Source organism: Palaemon carinicauda, chromosome 14 (assembly GCF_036898095.1).
Source record: "Palaemon carinicauda isolate YSFRI2023 chromosome 14, ASM3689809v2, whole genome shotgun sequence".
NCBI classification, from domain to species: Eukaryota; Metazoa; Arthropoda; class Malacostraca; order Decapoda; family Palaemonidae; genus Palaemon; species Palaemon carinicauda.
The window spans coordinates 117,509,791-117,532,038 of record NC_090738.1 but is presented as its reverse complement, the minus strand read 5'-3'; the positions used below and the strand labels follow the sequence as shown (position 1 = coordinate 117,532,038).

General features: G+C 39.9%; 1 long non-coding RNA gene across 1 annotated transcript in view; it reads right to left on the bottom strand.

Annotated features, from left to right (window-relative positions):
* Positions 1 to 22,011, bottom strand: part of LOC137653233 (uncharacterized) — a 63,552-nt gene extending 41,541 nt beyond the window's left edge. Inside the window, exons 1-3 of the long non-coding RNA XR_011046436.1 lie at positions 21,811 to 22,011; positions 13,174 to 13,289; positions 1,864 to 1,997 (exon numbers count right to left, since the gene is read on the bottom strand). This is a non-coding gene — a long non-coding RNA (uncharacterized lncRNA). The remainder of the gene's footprint in view (positions 1 to 1,863; positions 1,998 to 13,173; positions 13,290 to 21,810) is intronic.
* Between the last annotated feature and the right edge of the window lie 237 nt (positions 22,012 to 22,248).

The following is a 22,248-nucleotide window of genomic DNA, read 5'->3' as shown; positions in this document are numbered from 1 at the left end:
AGGTCCCCTAAGAGTGCAGACCATACTCGTATGTCCCCGCATTTAGCCATCTCTTTCTTGAGGTTCCTATTTGACAAAGGCCTAACAGTTAGCACTTTAACCACCATCAAGTCAGCTTTGAAGAAGATCTACCTTGTTGGGTTCAACATTAACCTAGCTGATTCCTATTTCTCATCAACCCCAAAAACATGTGCTAGGCTTCGACCTTCGGTTCGGCCACAAAAGGACTCTTGGTCTCTGAACGGTGTTCTCAAACTTGCGATGGACACGGCCAATGAATCCTGCTCTTATATCACTCTTCTTAGGAAGACTTTATTTCTAACGGCTATGGCCTCAGGTGATGGAACATCAGAACTAGCAGCTCTCACGAAACCCGGAAAACATAGATTTCCTCCCTTCAGCCGAAGTACTCCTTTTCCAGACAAAGCTTCCCTAGCTAAAAAATGAGGATCCGCAAAATAGGTGCTCCTCTCGGAAGATTATTCTTCATCCCCAGGATTTTTCTCCGTGTACAGTCACACTCTCAAGCCCCTTTTTAGCTAGAACTGCCACCCGCTCGTCTGGCTCCTTGGTTATCAGGGAACAAGGAGGTACTATTTCCATTCACGGTATCAGGCAACAATCCTCTACTTCATTAAACATACTAATCCGGAATCATTTCCCCAGGCTCATGATATACGGACAGTAGATGCCTCCAACAATGATTTCCAGAACAGGGACTGATGATTTTAAAAAATATACGGGTTGGAAATCCCCTATGGTTGTCAAACGCCAATATCTAAAGATCTTACAGGCCCTTAAATACCCAACGATGGCAGAGGGGAGCCTTATCTCTCCCCATTAATCTCCTCTTCTTCCTTTCTTCCATCTCTTCTCTTCTCCCTCCTACCCGCCACTCGCACCACGTCGCCGCTCTCCTTGGTAGTTCGTTAGCCCTATGATATTTGCCATGTTTAATTCCTATGGTTTAACTGTTATTGTAGTTACCGTTCCTTTAATGTTTAGATATACTTAGACATGTAAGGTTTGATGCCTTTTGCGATTCGACACTCAGTTGGTTCCTTGTCGTCATTATTATTTAACCTTACGTTCCCTATGTCATTTGGCTGGTTGGTAATTGGACGGTTACTTTATTATATCATAGTATTGTCGTACATGGTGATTGTATTCTCCTCATTATGTTATTAATTTATTGGGCTTGGAAGGCATTCTCTGGTACTTTTTCGCCGGCCGTCACAGGTTCGACCCAGAAAAGGGATTTTGACGAAGGAAAAATCTATTTCTGGGGAGAGACCTGTGACGCCCGGCGAAACCCTTCCCGATTATTTTTGTACGGACCCACCCTTTCCTTGCCAAGCCATATGTTCTTGCAGAAGGATGACCTGGTGAGCGCGAGTGGTGGGTGTCGGTAGGGTAACCCAACTGTATTCTCTAGGGCCTGTCACGGCCCTCCCCCTTTGATGAAGGGATTATCTAAATGGAAGACAGCCTGTGAATAGTGTTTTACAAACGCCCTTGTTAGATATACGACACCAACAAGGTGCTCGCGCGAGGGTTGTAACCTCTGCATTCCATGCTTTTAATTTTCTCTGGTATATTTGGAAGATTTATATCAGAAAAAGTACAAAGAAGGACTTTTTCGCCGGGCGTCACAGGTCTCTCCCCAGAAATAGATTTTTCCTTCGTCAAAATCCCTTAATACTGCTACACTTAATAATCATTGGGCTATTCTTAATTCTTAAAATCAAAATAAATCCTCTAATCAGTCTGGTCATAGAAAACTAAACTTGAAATAGCCCATTAAAATGACTGTTTTTATCTGCACAGCCAATAAACTACTTATAATAGTTCAAAGTAACTTACATTTCAAGATGTTAGATCCAGATTACTGTACTTTAAATCATCAGATTACAATTACCATCACTGTAATCCATACCCTTTGGCCATTCCAAGACAAATTCTCAAAGCAGGAGTTACATACAAAGATATTCTTGAGCCTGGAAGATAAATAAAATCAATTATGCTAATCACAACTATACAGTATTTGCCGATTTCACCTACTTGGTGCTCTTCCTATCAATGAACAAGAGATAATGCTAAGTAACAGTAATAAATTGTCTGAGAATATAAAGGCAAATTAGGTTTTATATTATAAAAAAAAAGTAAAATTGTTAAATAATGGATGAAGAATTGCAGGTCATGATTGATTGGCACAATGCAAATCATGTGTCAAAACTACTGATAAGAAAATAATGGCTGCTTGGTTCAAGCAAGAAATTAAATCAATCAAGTAAGAATACTGGAATAAGGCAAATGATTTGGAATTAAAAGTACAAAAAGCTTTAATGTTAAAAGAATGTGATGTCAAGGGAACTACAGTAGCATTTAACTTTTAATTATGCATTATACTATAACTGGTAAGTCACACAACCATCTCTCAATAGCATAATATTAAGTACATACACTAAAGTTTAAAAAATCAAACTACAGTAATTTTATTTAGTGAAATAAAAAAGGGATTTTGACGAAGGAAAAATCTATTTCTGGGGAGAGACCTGTGACGCCCGGCGAAAAAGTCCTTCTTTGTACTTTTTCTGATATAAATCTTCCAAATATACCAGAGAAAATTAAAAGCATGGAATGCAGAGGTTACAACCCTCGCGCGAGCACCTTGTTGGTGTCGTATATCTAACAAGGGCGTTTGTAAAACACTATTCACAGGCTGTCTTCCATTTAGATAATCCCTTCATCAAAGGGGGAGGGCCGTGACAGGCCCTAGAGAATACAGTTGGGTTACCCTACCGAAACCTACCACTCGCGCTCACCAGGTCATCCTTCTGCAAGAACATATGGCTTGGCAAGGAAAAAGGGTGGGTCCGTACAAAAATAATCGGGAAGGGTTTCGCCGGGCGTCACAGGTCTCTCCCCAGAAATAGATTTTTCCTTCGTCAAAATCCCTTTTCTGGGTCGACCTGTGACGGCCGGCGAAAAAGTACCAGAGAATGCCTTCCAAGCCCAATAAATTAATAACATAATGAGGAGAATACAATCACCATGTACGACAATACTATGATATAATAAAGTAATCGTCCAATTACCAACCAGCCAAATGACATAGGGAACGTAAGGTTAAATAATAATGACGACAAGGAACCAACTGAGTGTCGAATCGCAAAAGGCATCAAACCTTACATGTCTAAGTATATCTAAACATTAAAGGAACGGTAACTACAATAACAGTTAAACCATAGGAATTAAACATGGCAAATATCATAGGGCTAACGAACTACCAAGGAGAGCGGCGACGTGGTGTGAGTGGCGGGTAGGAGGGAGAAGAGAAGAGATGGAAGAAAGGAAGAAGAGGAGATTAATGGGGAGAGATAAGGCTCCCCTCTGCCATCGTCGGGTATTTAAGGGCCTGTAAGATCTTTAGATATTGGCGTTTGACAACCATAGGGGATTTCCAACCCGTATATTTTTTAAAATCATCAAAGTCCCTGTTCTGGAAGTCATTGTTGGAGGCATCTACTGTCCGTATATCATGAGCCTGGGGAAATGATTCCGGATTAGTATGTTTAATGAAGTAGAGGATTTGTTGCCTGATACCGTGAATGGAAATAGTACCTCCTTGTTCCCTGATAACCAAGGGGCCAGACGAGCGGGTGGCAGTTCTAGCTAAAAAGGGGCTTGAGAGTGTGACTGTACACGGAGAAAAATCCTGGGGATGAAGAATAATCTTTCGAGAGGAGCACCTATTTTGCGGATCCTCATTTTTTAGCTAGGGAAGCTTTGTCTGGAAAAGGAGTACTTCGGCTGAAGGGAGGAAATCTATGTTTTCCGGGTTTCGTGAGAGCTGCTAGTTCTGATGTTCCATCACCTGAGGCCATAGCCGTTAGAAATAAAGTCTTCCTAAGAAGAGTGATATAAGAGCAGGATTCATTGGCCGTGTCCATCGCAAGTTTGAGAACACCGTTCAGAGACCAAGAGTCCTTTTGTGGCCGAACCGAAGGTCGAAGCCTAGCACATGTTTTTGGGGTTGATGAGAAATAGGAATCAGCTAGGTTAATGTTGAACCCAACAAGGTAGATCTTCTTCAAAGCTGACTTGATGGTGGTTAAAGTGCTAACTGTTAGGCCTTTGTCAAATAGGAACCTCAAGAAAGAGATGGCTAAATGCGGGGACATACGAGTATGGTCTGCACTCTTAGGGGACCTACTAGTTGTTAACGGCCGAATCATATTGGCAAATTGTCGAGTTCCTTTTTGTCCCATTCGATGAAGAGATCGTTTCCGGTTCAATGTTCGCATCTCTACGAGCTGCCAACTTCCTGTAGTCCACAAAGTTAGAGTTTTGGCTATCCTTGAGTAATCTGACACAGTGAGTTTGGATACTCGGGTCAGTTTGAGGAACGGGATCCGGATGGGACTGAGTTTCAACTCGAGGAGGAGAGGAAACCAACTGTTCTTGGCCAGTGAGGTGGTACTAAAGCCACTGCGCCCCGGAAGGAGCGTAGTTTGTGTAAAAGTTTTTAGAAGATTCCCTGGGGGAGATAGGGAAATCTTCTTCTAATGGTTCCAATCCCGGGGTAATGCGTCCATGGCATAAGCCCGAGGGTCCAGGGTTGGGGTCACATAACAAGGAAGTTAGTGATTCATCTGAGTTGCGAATAGATCTACCTGGAGGCCTGGAACGAGCCTGAGTATCCACCGGAATGAAATTATGTCTAGAGACCATTCTGACTCCAGTGGATCCGTCCTGGATAGTGAGTCCGCTCTCACATTCTGGCCTCCCGCTAGGTGAGGTGCTGACAGGAACCAGTTCTCTTCTGTTGCCCAGGCGAAGATAGTGACCAGGATCTGATTCAGGTTGGGTGACTTGGATCCTCCCCTGTTGACGTAGCGTACTGCGTCTGTGCTGTCTGACACTACTCTGATGTGGGTCGACCTCGGAGGAGAGTCTCTCTTCAGGGTCAAGAACACTGCCATGGCTTTGAGAACAATGATATGGGACTGTTTCATGGAGAGTGACCAAGAACCTGAAACATCTGATGTTCGGAGTAATCCCCCCCATCCACTCAGAGACGCGGCTGTATGGAATGTCACTTGTGGAGGTGAGAATTGTAGAGGAACCGATTTGGAGAGGTCCTTCGGTTCGGACCATGGGCGTAGTCTCATTTTCAAGACAGAGGGGATCTTCGAGACCATGTCTCTTATAGGTACTGTAGCTCTCTTTCTCCAAACTCGATTGATGTCTTTGAGTTTGGCTTTTATTAGATCTGTTACTGAAGTGAATTGGAAAAGTCCGAGGATACTTTCTAAGGCTCTTCGGACACCTGTTTGTGTTTGAGAAAATTTTTTTTTTTTTTTTTTTTTTTTTTTTTTTTTTTTTTTTTTTTTTTTTTGATCTTGGAAACTATTCCTCTTACCTTTTGGAAGGAAGAGACAACGTGTGCTTCGCAGTGGGACCTTTCGAAATCACAGGTTGTCGAGAAATTGAAATAATTCCTTCGTAGCTCTGTTGCCTTCTATGACCGGCCGGGCCCAAATGAGCCAACCGGCCAGATAAGCAATGATCTGTATCTCTTGGTTCCTGAGTTGTTCTAACACTCTCTCTCCCAGTTTCGTGAATATCCTGGGATCAATGTTGAGGCCAAAGGGCATGTCTTGAACACAAAGGCTTTCCTGCTTAGGCGGAAACCCAGATAAGAAGAGAAGTTTCGAGCTAAAGGCGCAAGATAATAGTCGTCGGTAAGATCGACAGAGGTGGTGACGGTCCTACGGGGAAGTAAGGTCCGTACCTGAGAGATAGTCAACATCCGGAACTTGTCGCAGAGAATGTAAGAGTTTAGCTTGACAAGTCCAGGTCCACTCTCAATGCCGTCAAGCCTTTCTTCGGAATTGTGAACAGGTGGCTTTGGAACTTCAGTGATCGATCCCGTTTGATTGCTTCTTCTTGAGTAACCCTGTGGTGTACTCTTCCAGGATGGGAGTGGATTTCTGGGAGAAGGTCACTGGTGGAGGAGGAGGACCTTGTGGCCATTTTCACCTCAAACCTTTAGAGATTATGCTATGAGCCCACAGACCGAAGGTCCAATGGTCTCAAAAGTGGTACTGTAAAGTCTACCCCCTACCGGGACCACCGTGTTGTGAGGGGGTGAATCTAGGTACTTTCCTTCTCCGAGCCCCCTTTTTTCTAGGTCCGTCTCGATGGCGAGACTGTCTTATACTCCTGTAGCTTCCTCTCTGGTGTCCACGAGAGGAGCCTGAGGGTTCGGATCTAGGGCTGTATGCAGGTAAAACATCCCAACGGGGTTGGGCTGTGTACCTGGAGAATCAGTGAGGTAGACCACCTGATGAGGGGGATCTGGATGCATAGACGTCGAATCAGAGGGAGGCTGTGATGACGAGTGGGTAACCGACTATCGATTCCTGTCTGATAGAGGCCTCAGACAGAACGTATTTCCCACAACTAACCCGATCAGACCATCAAACGTGTAGGTCGAATTGGAAGGGCAGATCTTGGAATTATCGTACCCCCCAGACTGACAACATCCTGGTCCAGACAGATCGGGCCTGCCCTTTAGGAAATAATACTGTTACCTTCGGTACCTTGTTTAACCTAACCAAGGCAATCTCTTTCAATCGAACGAATCCGTTGAACGGGAATTCTAGTACCTGGGAGTAAATTCTAGGTCCCCCAGAGGGAGGAAGTCTATGCCATCCAGATTTATGGTACCATCTATATATGGAACATGTAAGGCAAATCTCTATGCGTTGTTTTTATCGAAGGAGGATACTTCGATATGCCTGGGGCTGTAGGGGGAAACTTCTGAGTTCCTGAACGGATCCGACTCACTACCATACTTTTGAGCTCCGTCATAGCCCCTTGGTTTTCCCTAGAATGTGTTGCTTTTAGCAGTCACGGTTTATGCAGGGTAACATGAACATCAGGATCCATTAAGGGTCCTAGGTCGGTGACGTAGGTAATTGCAAAGCTGAAGGCTCAAAATTCATCCCCACCTACCTGCCCGTCCATGGGGTCGTCGTCCAACCTTAGAGAGGACACTCTGAGGAGATAGGGACCTCAGATGGAGCATTTCTTCCCAACCTTGATAACCAAGGGCGGAGAGCCTCTCTTGCAGGCCAGAGAGATTCATCATCATCCTGACGGGAACCATGTAGGCGAACCTTCTGTAAAAGAAAGGGGACATAAGTCTGGATGTTCCTTGAACTTTGGTTAGTGATCCTATTCACAGGCTGGGATCAGCTGTATAACTCATAAAAATCAATTTTAAAGAAAAATCATTTAATGTACTATCTTTCGGGGTATAGTTCGACACTTGTATTCATGAAATGTGACACTGCTGGCGCATCCGCCACAGGTTGGCCACCCCTGACTCAGACGTTCAGAACCGGGTCTAACATTATTTACTGGCTATTAGTATTCTATTGATTCATCTGTTCACTGACCAGAGTTTCAAGGAACAGTAGATAGCCTCTCATGGCATGGTTAGTCTCGACCCGGCCCTTCATTAGAAGGGGCCAACGTTTGGTTCCCAGTACTGAGTGGAAACTTATTTCTATTTGAACACTATGTTGTATGGATATTTATTCATATTTAGGCATAGTTAGAATTGAATATGCATAAATATAGGCATAATCAATTTATTTCTATTTGAACACGATGTTGTATGAATATTTATTCATATTTAGGTATAGTTAGAATTGAATATGCACAAATATAGGCACAATCAATTTATTTCTATTTGAACACTATGTTGTATGGATATTTATTCATATTTAGGCATAGTTAGAATTGAAAATGCATAAATATAGGCATAATCAATTTATTTCTATTTGAACACGATGTTGTATGGATATTTATCCATATTTATACATAGTTAGAATTAAATATCTGCATAAATATAGGCATAGTTATGTTCATATATTTTTATTTGGACTTTCAAGAATAACTAATGAATATTACCAACGCAAATTCAAAGTGTCATTAAAGTAAGTACAGTTTACTTTGTATTAATGTTAAATCCTTTCCTTTACAGCAAAAACAAGAGATTGGCCACCCGTGGTCTGAGTGATCTCTGTCTGTACCGGAGCTCCGGTAACAATCCCCGGTACAAAGGTCCGTCATAGTGACAACGTGAACACCAGAGGAAAACTAATATTAACCTCAATGCTGATCGCCTGTACGATATCCGGTTAAGCCGGAGATTCGATGAAAAGGATCGTAATAACGATATTGTGATTATTTATGAAAAAGGGTTCATACCCTGATTCTGATCGTCTGATTGATCTCTGTTTGTAACGGAGAACTAGTGACAAAGGTCCGTCATCGTGAAAACGTGATCCTCAGCGGTACGATAACATTCTCTAATACTGAATGTTTGTGTTATCTCCAGTGAAGCCGGAGATTCGATGAAAAAGGGACCGTAATAATGAAACTGAAGTCTTCATCGGTATCACATTGTTAACTCCGGTTCTGGCCGTCTGCTTGATCTCTGTTTGTACCGGAGATCCGGTAGCAAAGGCCCGTCACCGTGATATCGTGACCGTTCCCGGTACGATAACATTAACCTCAATGAATGATTGTGTTATCTCCCGTGAAGCCGGCCGTAACGGTGTAATTATGATCAAACATGACAAAGGTTCGTGTGTAAAAGGCTTCAGCCGGAGTCCGAGTGCCGGATTTCACCGTTGCACTCCAAAAATCTGCTCTTGAACGTTAACTAGTTCTCACCCAATGAGTATCCATATAGCGGAGCATAACTCAAGGCGGAGCTAAGCATAACTCAAGGCAGAGCTAAGGGTGTCGGTATAAAACGACCCCAATTAATGACTCATACACTAACGTACCTATTAATAGTGTTAGCAATATTAACAGTAACCACATCAATAAAAACGTTTATAATATTAAACGTACTATCATCAACTCTGATACTAAGAGGAGGCCTGAATAACTCGTGATCGTATAAAAACGGAGAACGGGAAATTCACCTCTCTTACTCGAGCTAACAAAGAAAACGAGAGAAGGGATAACTCATATCTGTAGAACAGGGAACGAGCAGTCTCTGTTTTCGCTCTCAAGGTTACATAATAAAAAACTAACATCACACAATAAAACAAGAACATTAATAAAATTTATTGCTTTTCTTAGTAATTGTAATAACCAAGAACGAAGAATAACGACAACGTAACAAATAAACAAGGATATAGTCTAAATCGAAGCCTCTGAGGCGAGTACAAACTAAGACTAAATCGCTAAACTTTAATTCGCTTTTCTTTAAATCGCTATTCTTTAAATCGCTATTCTTTGTAGGTCCAAATTGGACTTGCAAGCAAATAAATACCATAGTAAAAATTAATGATAACACTAAAAGGCCATAAAACGTAAGTGATATAACCTAGATGACAGAGTACCAGATGGGCAAAATTAACTAGAATATTTACCGAAGCGAACATAACCCAAAATGGCTGCCGATACCTCGGCAGGACAATCGCTTCCAAAACTAAAAACCACCATATTGGAAACAGAACAAATGCCCGGTACTGACAAAAGCTGCCAAAACAAACTATGGTACTTAACATTGGTAAGGGTGAAGTATCAACGTCAGTCATGTTGAATTAACGACAATCACTTCGAAAAACACTGGGCAAAACACTTAACTTAGCGGGCAAGTCCAAAACAGAAGGATAACCTGGTGAGCGCGAGTGGTAGGTGTCGGTAGGGTAACCCAACTGTATTCTCTAGGGCCTGTCACGGCCCTCCCCCTTTGATGAAGGGATTATCTAAATGGAAGACAGCCTGTGAATAGTGTTTTACAAACGCCCTTGTTAGATATACGACACCAACAAGGTGCTCGCGCGAGGGTTGTAACCTCTGCATTCCATGCTTTTAATTTTCTCTGGTATATTTGGAAGATTTATATCAGAAAAAGTACAAAGAAGGACTTTTTCGCCGGCCGTCACAGGTCGACCCAGAAAAAACTATATCAAGATCTCATTGGCAAGATACTTATCTTACGCGATACTTTGTAATTAAATATATACAGTAAACTCAGTAATGCTGCCAAAGGATGATTCACATAGTTCATAATACAGTTGAGTAAAGGACAAGTTTCAAACTCCAGTGTTTGCAATTAATAAAAATATACCAAGGGAGAACCTTAGCCCAAGACATAAGTACAATTGAAACTTGTACATTTAATAACGAATATCAGTTCATAATAGCTCAGAATGCAAAGCAACCTGCATCAAGACAATCCGAATACTGCACAATAAGACATCCACATGCAAATAATCAATACAGCATTTTGACTACTTTAGTTCCTGCTGTCATACTAACACAGGTCCGAGAAATCAGTACGATACTTATCTTGCATTTGAAAACTGACCTAAAATAATTCTTTCCAATTGTCAGTACAGTGGAACCTCTACATATGATTGCCTTTACAGACGATTGTTTCAACATCCAACGTAAAATTCCATCGAATTCTCGTCTCGACACCAACGTAGACCATACGCGAAGAATTTTCTTGAAGCATCGGTCGTAGTTTCTTGTTTACACTGGTAGATGACAGCAAATCGGGGGGACACCACTGAGCGTCGCATCTGTCAGTTCTCTGTTCGTGCGCATCGAGTGGCTGTACCCTGTTCTGTCCGTTATTAACAGTGCATATCGTGAAAATGCAAGAATTGCGCTGAAATGTAAGCGTTTCACAAGCTGAATCTTGCGATTCATAAGGGACTAAAGGCGAACAAGAAACCCTACTGGAACCTGAGGAACTGGAGGACAGTTAACACCCGCCACAGGCGAAGATGGAGGCCTCAGAATCTGAGCAACTGGAAGCGTTGGGGGAGTGCTTTCCCGGTCAAACGCATTGGCATCGGCGATCGTTTAGCCTAAGCACCCTAGGCCGCAAATAGAACGGGGTAACTTAGCAGAACGCACAACAGAGGTTTGGTCAGTGGAATGTCCTTCAACTGTCTGAGGTTCTTGGGACGAAGAGCGCTTAGAACGTCCTGCTCCCAAACATAATTGTCTCGTTCGTGATCATGAGAGCCACGATCTAAGATCAGATGAAGCGTTTTCCAGCTGGAGACAGAGACTAAGATCAATCGCGCTTGGCCTTCTTCCCGAGTCGCCGTAACTTCTTCCAGTGGGAGGCAGACCACTCCCTTCACTCATCAGAAGGCGAGTCTTGCTCACGATGATGCCCCCTACAGGTCTGACAAAGAATGCGGGTCGGTATCCACTGACAACATGAAGATTCCGCAAGGGCGACCCTCGCAACCAGTGCACATTCGCATGGAAGCGTCAATGAAGCAAAATCACACCTGAAAAAGGGAACAGTCAGCATAAAATGATTGCGAACAACGTTTGTTAATGTCTATATGGCAACCTTGAGGAGGAGGAGGAGACAACCACTCTATACAAGCTAGATAGAGAATGACTAGTTCACCACTCCTTGAGTATATACAGGTGGCTGATATCCCTGGCCACCCACTACCCAGTGTCTGGGCAAGGTTCTCACCTCACACCAAGAAGTCTCATTGGCTACCTTCCAGCTTTGCCGAAAGAATATCCATTATAAATAACGTAAGGTTGTTAGTTGACAAACCCTATATGATTCCTCTTAGGTGCCCTTCATTCTTTTCAACTCTCCTAGGCTTTACCCAACTACCACTCTTAGCTAGTCATAATTCACCACACAGAATTTACATCCTGTATATAAAATACCATAAACCTCTCCCAGAGTTCATATCTTTCTTGAATTTCTCCTACCTAAATTGTCTCCTCTATCTCTAACTTGTTTAAACCAATGTTTATTTTCCACATTACCAGTTTATTTTCATCCAAATTGTTTCCAGATATCTTTTCTTTATTCTGATAATTCTGAAGACAATCTCTAGCACAATACCATTGTGAACAACATATAGCACAAAATGTTACTTTACCTTCTCTATTTATTGTATTTCTTCCACTTTTCACACTTAATCCATCTAGTTCTAGCCCTATTCCTCCATCCCCCTCTGCCTCTAGCCATATTCAAGTTTCCAGATCCCCACATCCTCTTTGATCCCTAATCCTCCAAATATCCTTATCAATATCTTGGACACCGAATCATACTCAAGTTTACCTTGTCCACATGCAGCCAACACCATCTGTTTTTGATTCTCGATGAGATTTGCCTATTCCAAAACATGAAAACCTTTAGCTTCTCCCTCAAACAACCTTTAACCTATAGCCTTACTACATTCTGAAGCTGCAGTCTTATACCTAATCATGAAATCTCATCTTTTCACCAGATTCAATATTTTTTTAAAGTACATCTTTCCATAGTTATCCATTACAGTGTCTTAGATTTACTCCATTTAATTTAATATTACCTTTGAACCGTCTACACCTTTCAGTTTTCTCTACGACTCCTGTCAATCTAAAGCCTTTCCTTTCAAAGTCAATCTAATCTCTATACCTAGATATCTAACATCCTCACATACTACCAACCAATCCTCTCTTTGACCTTTCCAACGTTGCATTCAAACTGTTTACCACAAAACCTAGGGCATTCCTTCCTCCCACTATTCTCTCTCCTTTGTGTTTCCCAAAGCACTAGCCTAACAAATTCTAACAACCAACAGTCTATACCCTAGCCTAGATTTACGATTGACCAATATAATACCACGAATAAATTAACCGTATATTCACCTATTCTATATTTCAGCTTAACACAAAACATACGAACCAATAGACAAGAGCGTGCTCACCACCTTTGTAGTCCAATAATAATGAATACACTTGGCTGACTCACCCTCCGACAATCTACTTCACTGTCAACAAACCCCCGTGACCTGACGTCACTGACATCACAAACTACTTTTCTTCAATAACTATCTCTATATAGCCCATTTACTAATTAGAAACAAACCTCTCGAGTGTTTTTCTCATAATCTTCTCCATCTATATATTCACCCTCTTGTACTTTAATAATACTGCTACACTTAATAATCATTGAGCTACTCTAAATTCTTAAAAATAAAATAAATCCTCTAATCAGTCAGGTCATAGAAAACTAAACTAGAAGGAACTCATTTTAATGAGTCAGGAGTTTTTATCTGCATAGGAATAAACTACTTTTAATAGTTCAAAGCAACTTACATTTCAAAATGTTAGGTCCAAATTACTTTAAATCAGATTAGTTGTTATTCCACACCCTTTGGCAATTCCAAGACCAATTCTCAAAGCAGGAGTTCCATACAAAGATATTCTTGAGCCTGGAAGATAAATAAAATCAATTATGCTAATCACAACTATACAGTATTTGCCGATTTCACCTACTTGGTGCTCTTCTTATCAATGAACAAGAGATAATGCTAAGTAACTGTAATAAACTGTGAGAATATAAAGGCAAATTAGGTTTTATATTATAAAAGTAAAATTGTTAAATAGTGGATGAAGAATTGCAGGTCATGATTGATTGGCACAAAGCAAATCATGTGTCAAAACTACTGATAAGAAAATAATGGCTGCTTGGTTCAAGCAAGAAATTAAATCAATCAAGTAAGAATACTGGAACGAGGCAAAGGATTTGGAATTAAAGTACGAAAAGCTTTAATGTTAAAAGTATGTGATGTCAAGGGAACTACAGTAACATTTATCTTTTATTATGCATTATACTATAACTGATGAGTCACACTTACAACCATCTCTCAATAGCATAATATCAAGTACATACACTAAAGTTTAAAAAATCAAACTACAGTAATTTTATTTAGTGAAATAAAAAAAACTATATCAAGATCTCATTGGCAAGACACTTTTTCTTTCGCAATACTTTATAATTAAATATATAAACTCAGTAATGCTGCCAAAGGATGATTCACAGTTCATAATACAGTTGAGTAAAGGACAAGTTTCAAACTCCAGTGTTTGCAATTATTAAATAATACCATAGGAAAACATTAGCACAAGACGTAAGTACAATTGAACCTTGTACATTTAATAATGAATATCAGTTCAAAATAATTCAGAATGCAAAACAACCTGCATCAAGACAATCCGAATACTGCACAATAAGACATCCACATGCAAATAATCAATACAGCATTTTGACTACTTTAGTTCCTGCTGTCATACTAACATAGGTCCAAGAAATCGGTACGATAGACTTACTGTATCTTACATTTGAAAACTGACCTAAAATAATTCTTTCCAATTGTCAGTACAGTGGAACCTCTACATACGGTTGCCTTTACATACGATTGTTCCAACATCTGACAAAATTCCATCGAATTCTCGTCTCGACACCAGACGTCATGCTCCAACATCCGATGTAGACCATACACGTAGAATTTTCTCGAAGTGTCGGTCATAGTTTCTTGTTTATGCCGGTAGACGGCAGCACATTGGAGGGACGCCACTGAGCGTCGCGTCTGTCAGTTCTCTGTTCTCGTGCGCATCGGTGGTTGTACCCTGTTTGGTCCGTTATCAACAGTGCTTACTAATTTCCTTTTTTTAAATTTCATTTTTTATTTTACTTATAATCATGGGTCCTAAGAAGCTTAGTTTCGGTACAGAAGAGAGCCTTTGCGGCGGCATAAAGATCTTCCTTAGTTATTCTAAGGGCCTAACGGGAGATATAGGAACATCTTCCTTAAGTTATTCTAAGGGGCCTAACGGGAGATATAGGAACACTCGCAATCTTATTTGGGGGTTTAAACCTTTTCAGGGAAGGAAATCTGCCTACTGCTAGAGGTAATCTTATCTGGCATTAATTCGTGAAAATGCAATGGTTTCATTAAATCTTGCTCATCATCTCATCATCTCCTACGTCTATTCACGCAAAGGGCCTCGGTTAGATTTCGCCAGTCATCTCTATCTTGAGATTTTAATTTAATACTTCACCATTGATCATATCCTACTTAAAATCTTGCTCAGTTTTTCAAACCATGATTTACACCTTTTGTGGTAGTAATGATGATGGCTGTTATTAAAGATTTACAGTTAAAGCCATGCATGTTAACTCAATCTTGTGCTCTTACATTATTATCCAACTACTGAGTGTTGACCATTTTTTATATCTCCATTGAAACTAACAAAACAAATTTAACTTCATTTTCACAACTCAACACAACATAGGTTAGTAGTGGTGAGAAAAGCAAGAAGACAATGCGTTCATTAGAATTGAAGCAAGAAATTGTAGAAAAACTTGAGCGCAGTGTGCATGTGAGTGATCTGGCTAAACAATATGGCCGGAATAAGTCTACGATCTCGACGACCACCAAGCAGAAGGCAGCCATTAAAGCAGTCAAAACATCGAAGAGAGTCAAAGAAAACTAAGATTGAAGTGAGTGAATGTGATGAAAATTAAAAATCAAAAAGAAAAAAAATGTAAAAAAATATAAATATCAAATAAAAATAAATAAGCTAAGTTAGGTTAAAGTTCACGTAGTAAAATTATGGTACGTTATCGCAGTCACCATCTCTACCCAGGTTAAAGTTCACGTAGTAAAGTTATGGTACGTTATCGCAGTCACCATCTCTACCTCCTCGCCGACCGTCCGTCTCCTGGGTAGCAAAGCCTACACATTCGTTGGCCTGTCTATATAAAGTGACAATAAAAACCCCTTTTATATTTATTATTTCTAAATAATTCTTTTTTACATCTCTATTATATATTGCAATGGTATTATTGCTGTGTGTAATTATGTGTAGTAATTTATTAAGAAGTTATAGGTTTGGGCTGTAGAAAGAATTATACAAATTACAGTGTATTCTAATGGGAATATTCGCTCCAACATAGTATCCTTTTAACATACGATCTAGGTCCCGGAATGAACTAAGATCGTATGTAGAGGTTCCACTGTATAGCACATTTGAGCTTCATAAAATCAAATTTTGACATTCATTGCAGTCTATTAGATATTTCATTTTATTCTCCCAAGATAACGCTGTTATAAACTAAGACATTGTATAGCTTGCTACTAAAGCTAAACTTTGTTCAAATTTGCCATATATATATATATACAGTATGCTTGGATTTATGATTTAAGTTATACCAGTTCAAGAATTGGAATGGATTTATGAAGTGGAGCTATATTGTCCAGCACTGGGTCTGGAGAGACCATTCATCACCAACTTGCTTCTGGAGGGAAACCCTGTAGTTAGTATAAGGAAAAGTTAGAAGATTTTGGACTGCAACATTCAACAAAGGAAGCAGGAACAGAGAAAGTGGTAAAGCCAAAGACCCCGCCCTACTGGCCTCGAGACAGTTTCCGCCCTACTGGCCTCGAGACAGTTTCCGCCCTACTGGCCTCGAGACAGTTTCCGCCCTACTGGCCTCGAGACAGTTTCCGCCCTACTGGCCTCGAGACAGTTTCCGCCCTACTGGCCTCGAGACAGTTTCCGCCCTACTGGCCTCGAGACAGTTTCCGCCCTACTGGCAAAGAGCAAGATTCTGCTATACTGGCAAAGAGCAAGATTCTGCTATACTGGCAAAGAGCAAGATTCTGTTATACTGGTAAAGAGCAAGATTCTGTTATACTGGTAAAGAGCAAGATTCTGTTATACTGGTAAAGAGCAAGATTCTGCTATACTGGTAAAGAACAAGATTGTTATAATGGTAAAGAGCAAGATTCTGCTATACTGGTAAAGAGCAAGATTCTGCTATACTGGTAAAGAGCAAGATTCTGCTATACTGGTAAAGAGCAAGATTCTGCTATACTGGTAAAGAGCAAGATTCTGCTATGCTAGTAAAGAGCAAGATTCTGCTATACTGGTAAAGAGCAAGTTTGTTATATTGGTAAAGAACAAGATTCTGCTATACTGGTAAAGAGCAAGATTCTGCTATAAAGGTAAAGAACAAGATTCTGATATACTGGTAAAGAGCAAGATTCTGCTTTACTGGTAAAGAGCAATATTCTGCTTTACTGGCAAAGAGCAAGATTCTGCTATACTGGCAAAGAGCAAGATTCTGCTATACTGGCAAAGAGCAAGATTCTGCTATACTGGTAAAAAGCAAGATTCTGCTATACTGGTAAAAAGCAAGATTCTGCTATACTGGTAAAAAGCAAGATTCTGCTATACTGGTAAAAAGCAAGATTCTGCTATACTGGTAAAAAGCAAGATTCTGCTATACTGGCAAAGAGTAAGATTCTGCTATACTGGTAAAAAGCAAGTTTGTTATATTGGTAAAGAGCAAGATTCTGCTATACTGATAAAAAGCAAGATTCTGCTATACTGGTAAAGAGCAAGATTCTGCTATACTGGCAAAGAGTAAGATTCTGCTATACTGGTAAAAAGCAAGTTTGTTATACTGGTAAAGCGCAAATTTGTTATATTGGTAAAGAGCAAGATTCTGCTATACTGGCAAAGAGCAAGATTCTGCTATACTGGTAAAAAGCAAGATTCTGCTATACTGGTAAAGAGCAAGATTCTGCTATACTGGCAAAGAGCAAGATTCTGCTATACTGGCAAAGAGCAAGATTCTCTGCTATATTGGCAAAGAGCAAGATTCTCTGCTATACTGGCAAAGAGCAAGATTCTCTGCTATACTGGCAAAGAGCAAGATTCTCTGCTATACTGGCAAAGAGCAAGATTCTCTGCTATACTGGCAAAGAGCAAGATTCTCTGCTATACTGGCAAAGAGCAAGATTCTCTGCTATACTGGCAAAGAGCAAGATTCTCTGCTATACTGGCAAAGAGCAAGATTCTCTGCTATACTGGCAAAGAGCAAGATTCTCTGCTATACTGGCAAAGAACAAGATTCTGCTATACTGGCAAAGAGCAAGATTCTGCTATACTGGCAAAGAGCAAAATTCTGCTATACTGGTAAAGAGCAAGATTCTGGTTTATTGGCAAAGAGCAAGATTCTGCTATACTGGTAAAGAGCAAGATTCTGTTATACTGGCCAAGAGCAAGATTCTTCTATACTGGCAAAGAGCAAGATTCTGCTATACTGGTAAAGAGCAAGATTCTGCTATACTGGCAAAAAGCAAGATTCTGCTGCCTATACTGGTAAAAAGCAAGATTCTGCTATACTGGCAAAGAGCAAGATTCTCTGCTATACTGACAAAAAGCAAGATTCTCTGCTATACTGGAAAAGAGCAAGATTCTGCTATACTGGCATAAAGCAAGATTCTGCTATACAGGAAAAGAGCAAGATTCTGCTATACTGGCATAAAGCAAGATTCTGCTATACAGGAAAAGAGCAAGATTCTGCTATACTGGCATAAAGCAAGATTCTGCTATACTGGCAAAGAGCAAGATTCTGCTATACTGGCAAAAATCAAGATTCTGCTATACTGGTAAAGAGCAAGATTCTGCTATACTGGCAAAGACCAAGATTCTGCTATACTGGCAAAGACCAAGATTCTGCTATACTGGCAAAGACCAAGATTCTGCTATACTGGCAAAGACCAAGAATCTGCTATACTGGCAAAGAGCAAGATTCTGCTATACTGGCAAAAAGCAAGATTCTGCTATACTGGCAAAGAGCAAGATTCTGCTATACTGGCAAAAAGCAAGATTCTGCTATACTAGCAAAAAGCAAGATTCTACTATACTGGTAAAAAGCAAGATTCTGCTATAATGGTAAAGAGCAAGATTCTGCTATACCGGCAAAGAGCAAGATTCTGCTATACTGGTAAAGAGCAAGATTCTGCTATACTGGCAAAGAGCAAGATTCTGCTATACTGGTAAAGAGCAAGTTTGTTATACTGGTAAAGAGCAAGTTTGTTATACTGGTAAAGAGCAAGTTTGTTATATTGGTAAAGAGCAAGATTCTGCTATACTGATAAAAAGCAAGATTCTCTGATAAAACCCTTCATACCAACATTTTTCGTTCAACGCCAGGCTTGTCTATATACAGATCATAGTCAATGATCCGAACCAATCCTCCCCTCCCTTTTAACTAAATTGATTTCACTATATAGTCTTTAAAAGTTTCGGCCCATAGCAGTACTTTCTGAAAAGCTATGTCTTGCACTAGGTATCGACATCAATCATGTACTGTACAAAACACCTTAAAATAGACTGTACCAGCATAATTGTATACAGTACTTAAATTACTGAAAATTCAGCTTTTCGGCCAATCACCATAAACCATGGTCATCGTAATAAAACATTTACCGTAATTACAACAACTTAATAGTAATAATTGTTAAAACACTGGAGCTTTTGTTTGCTAAGACCTGTCACATTGTATTACATATACTTATGAAAATTTATTGAATTTACATAAAAAATAGCTCGCTTCGCTCACAATTAAACTTCTCTTTGGTCCTATGCTCTGACCAATGGGACATTTTTCGCTACAATTGTTAGCCATGTGGGCTCATTTCAGCATTAATTATTTATTATACAAACAAAGGCTAATACAATTAATGACAAACTTAAAGGCTAATACAATTAATGGGTTGTGGCTAATTGCCCCAGCCTTTGTTCTAGCATTGACTGCTTCCGTTTCAGATTATCAGACTAAATATATCAAACACTTCTACCTTAACGTTTATCAACATTAATAGAATAAGAACCATGATTACAGTGTAGGCCTATATTTTGAACGTAAAAAGAGGTTTAGAATATAAAACATAACAAAAGAGCTAGGTGGGATTCTATCGTAATAATTTTTTTGAACTACCGGGTGGGAGGCTCCTGTCGCCTGTGCTATGACAAGAGGAGCAAAACCAAAATTCTTTTATTATCTTTAACACCCTTAGAGGTTTCCACCAGTAGTATATGGTCTTCAAAATACGTATATTTGCAAAGACCTATTCAATTACACCAAAGACTGTTTCATCCTATCAAGCAAAATGAGCCTTACAACAGTTTCAAAGCTCGTTACCGACTGGCAGTTGGTTCAGGCAATTTCCCCTCTCGCTGATCGATGATAATGCAAAAAATTGCACTTATCCGTGTACATGATCATTTTAGCTCTATGCCTCACCTAGTTTGCGTAATATCTACCCGGTTCTTTGGTCACATTAAGAATAAATGATGAGTATTACCTTGAAAAAATATCCAATCTTAAAGAAAAAAAAATACGAAAAAATAAAATTTGAAGCGAAAAGAGCGCTGAATAACTTTTACATGCTGTTTTTTACCTATAAATGACATGCAAATGTATATAAAATTAGGTGGATTTTGTAGAATAAATCCTCTTGAATGTCATGAACCTAAAAATATAGTGCAAGGAAAGAAAATAATGGTAAAATAATGATGAAATAATGGCAAAATAAGAGCGCTACGTGCACGGACGGGATGCATTGACGAAACATCACCAAAATTTGCAACTGTATAGCAGTACAAAGGTAAATATTTCACCATATTTTCTTTGAATTATTTATTTAGGTTCATGACATTCAAGAGAATTTTTCTACAAAACCAACCTGTTTTATTTATATTTGCATAACATTTGTAGAAAAAATAAAAAAAAGTCCTAAAAACATGTACGTATAGAGTTTTGTCAGCGATCGTTGCACTTCAACTCATTTTCATATATTTTCTCATTTTCATTTATTTTCTCTCTAAGAAATGGATATTTTTTTCAGGTTAATCGTCGTCATCCACCCTTGATCTGAGCGACCGAAGAATCGGGTAGATATTATGCAAACTAATCGAGGTGTAAAGCAAAAATGAACATGTACACGGCCAAATGCAATGTTTTGCTTAGACATCAATCAGCTGGGGGGGGGGGGGAGAATGCCTGAACCTACAGTACATCCAATCAGGGAAGAGCTTGCAAGCCATGGGTAGGCTCCAGTAGCTAGCTAGGACGAAACAGACTAAAGGGTATTACTGTACTTTCCGCCAGGGTAACCTTTCCTAGTAACAGCCACCTTCTCCCTTACTTTTAACCCTATTGCTAAGAATTCAGCAGTCTAAGAGGGGGGGGATGTATGTATGATAGCGGCCACCTATATGTATTATGTCTAACTTAGAATACGGCAGTGTGAGGGGGGTCCCAGGCCCCGTTGGGTAAGTAGGTAAAGACACGGCTTGTAAGTTAGACTAGGGGGAAAGTTTAGGTTAGTTGATGTCCATTTTTAATCAACGCAGGAGCAACTGGCCACTGATATACAAAAGCTCCTAATGGGGTCCAGTGGGGCATCCCCCAGCCCAGTTAGGTAGCTAGGTAAAGGAATGGTTTGTAGGTTAGATTAAGTTTGGAGGTTTAGGATAATTAGTGTTCTATGCAAGAGGGAAGTCCTGTCCGTTGTTATGCAAAGGATATCATTTATATCTGATTTATACGTATGGGACGATTTCGCAGTAATTTTTCGTCATTTTGTCACTGGTCTCATGAGACATCCTTTAGTAATTTAATACAAACTCTAGAAATCAGACCCTGTAATACAGTACATCTTTACCACTCTGGGCACCCTTTTTGGCTGTTCAAGTACGATTAAGATTTCCCATATAACAGACCATTGGATTCGTTACGTATCAAAGATATTACCCAATACAACCACACTACATAGTAATAATAGTACAAGGTTCAGTTCATGACCAGTAAGTTTCTATGGCGTAACCATACGTTAAATTCAATTTCCAAACACCAATTCAGCCCGACAGAAGCGGCTACCATTCACATTAACTAGTGCTAATTCTAAACACCTACCAAACTTTCATTAACCAATATAAATCGTGATAGTTGAAATAAAATGGATTTTGACGTAAGAAAAATCTATCTTAAGCCGAGATAGCCATTAGGACGATGGAAGTTCCCTTCGGCAGCTTTCTAATGTATAATATTACTGAGAGTAATAATATAAGAGAATTGCTGTCAGGAATTACCTTTCACACACGAAACTCGCAGATATCGCAGATGTCCCAGAATAGCCACAATATTTTCAGCATATTACCTCAAGGAGACTAACCGCTACCTAGCTATTTCATTGAAGAAATTAGCTAGATAGGAAAATCGCTTTTATAGACGTCAGCTGATCAGTCACAGGCCATTTCACCAAATGGGAATTTCTGTTTCTGATCATCCTATGATCATGCCTGATGATTGGGTCTCAAGCAGCGTTGCCAGATGGGTCAGTCTAAATATCCCCAAAATTAATCATAAATTCCCAAAACAACCCAAAAGTCCCCATTTCCACAACTATATTTTCTTCTGGTCCTGCAGGCTTTACTAATATAGAAATTACTCCCTATACTTTATACAAGTGCAAGAAAACTAAACGCAATAATATAAAGGTTTACTCATCTTTTTTTCACCTTCATAAA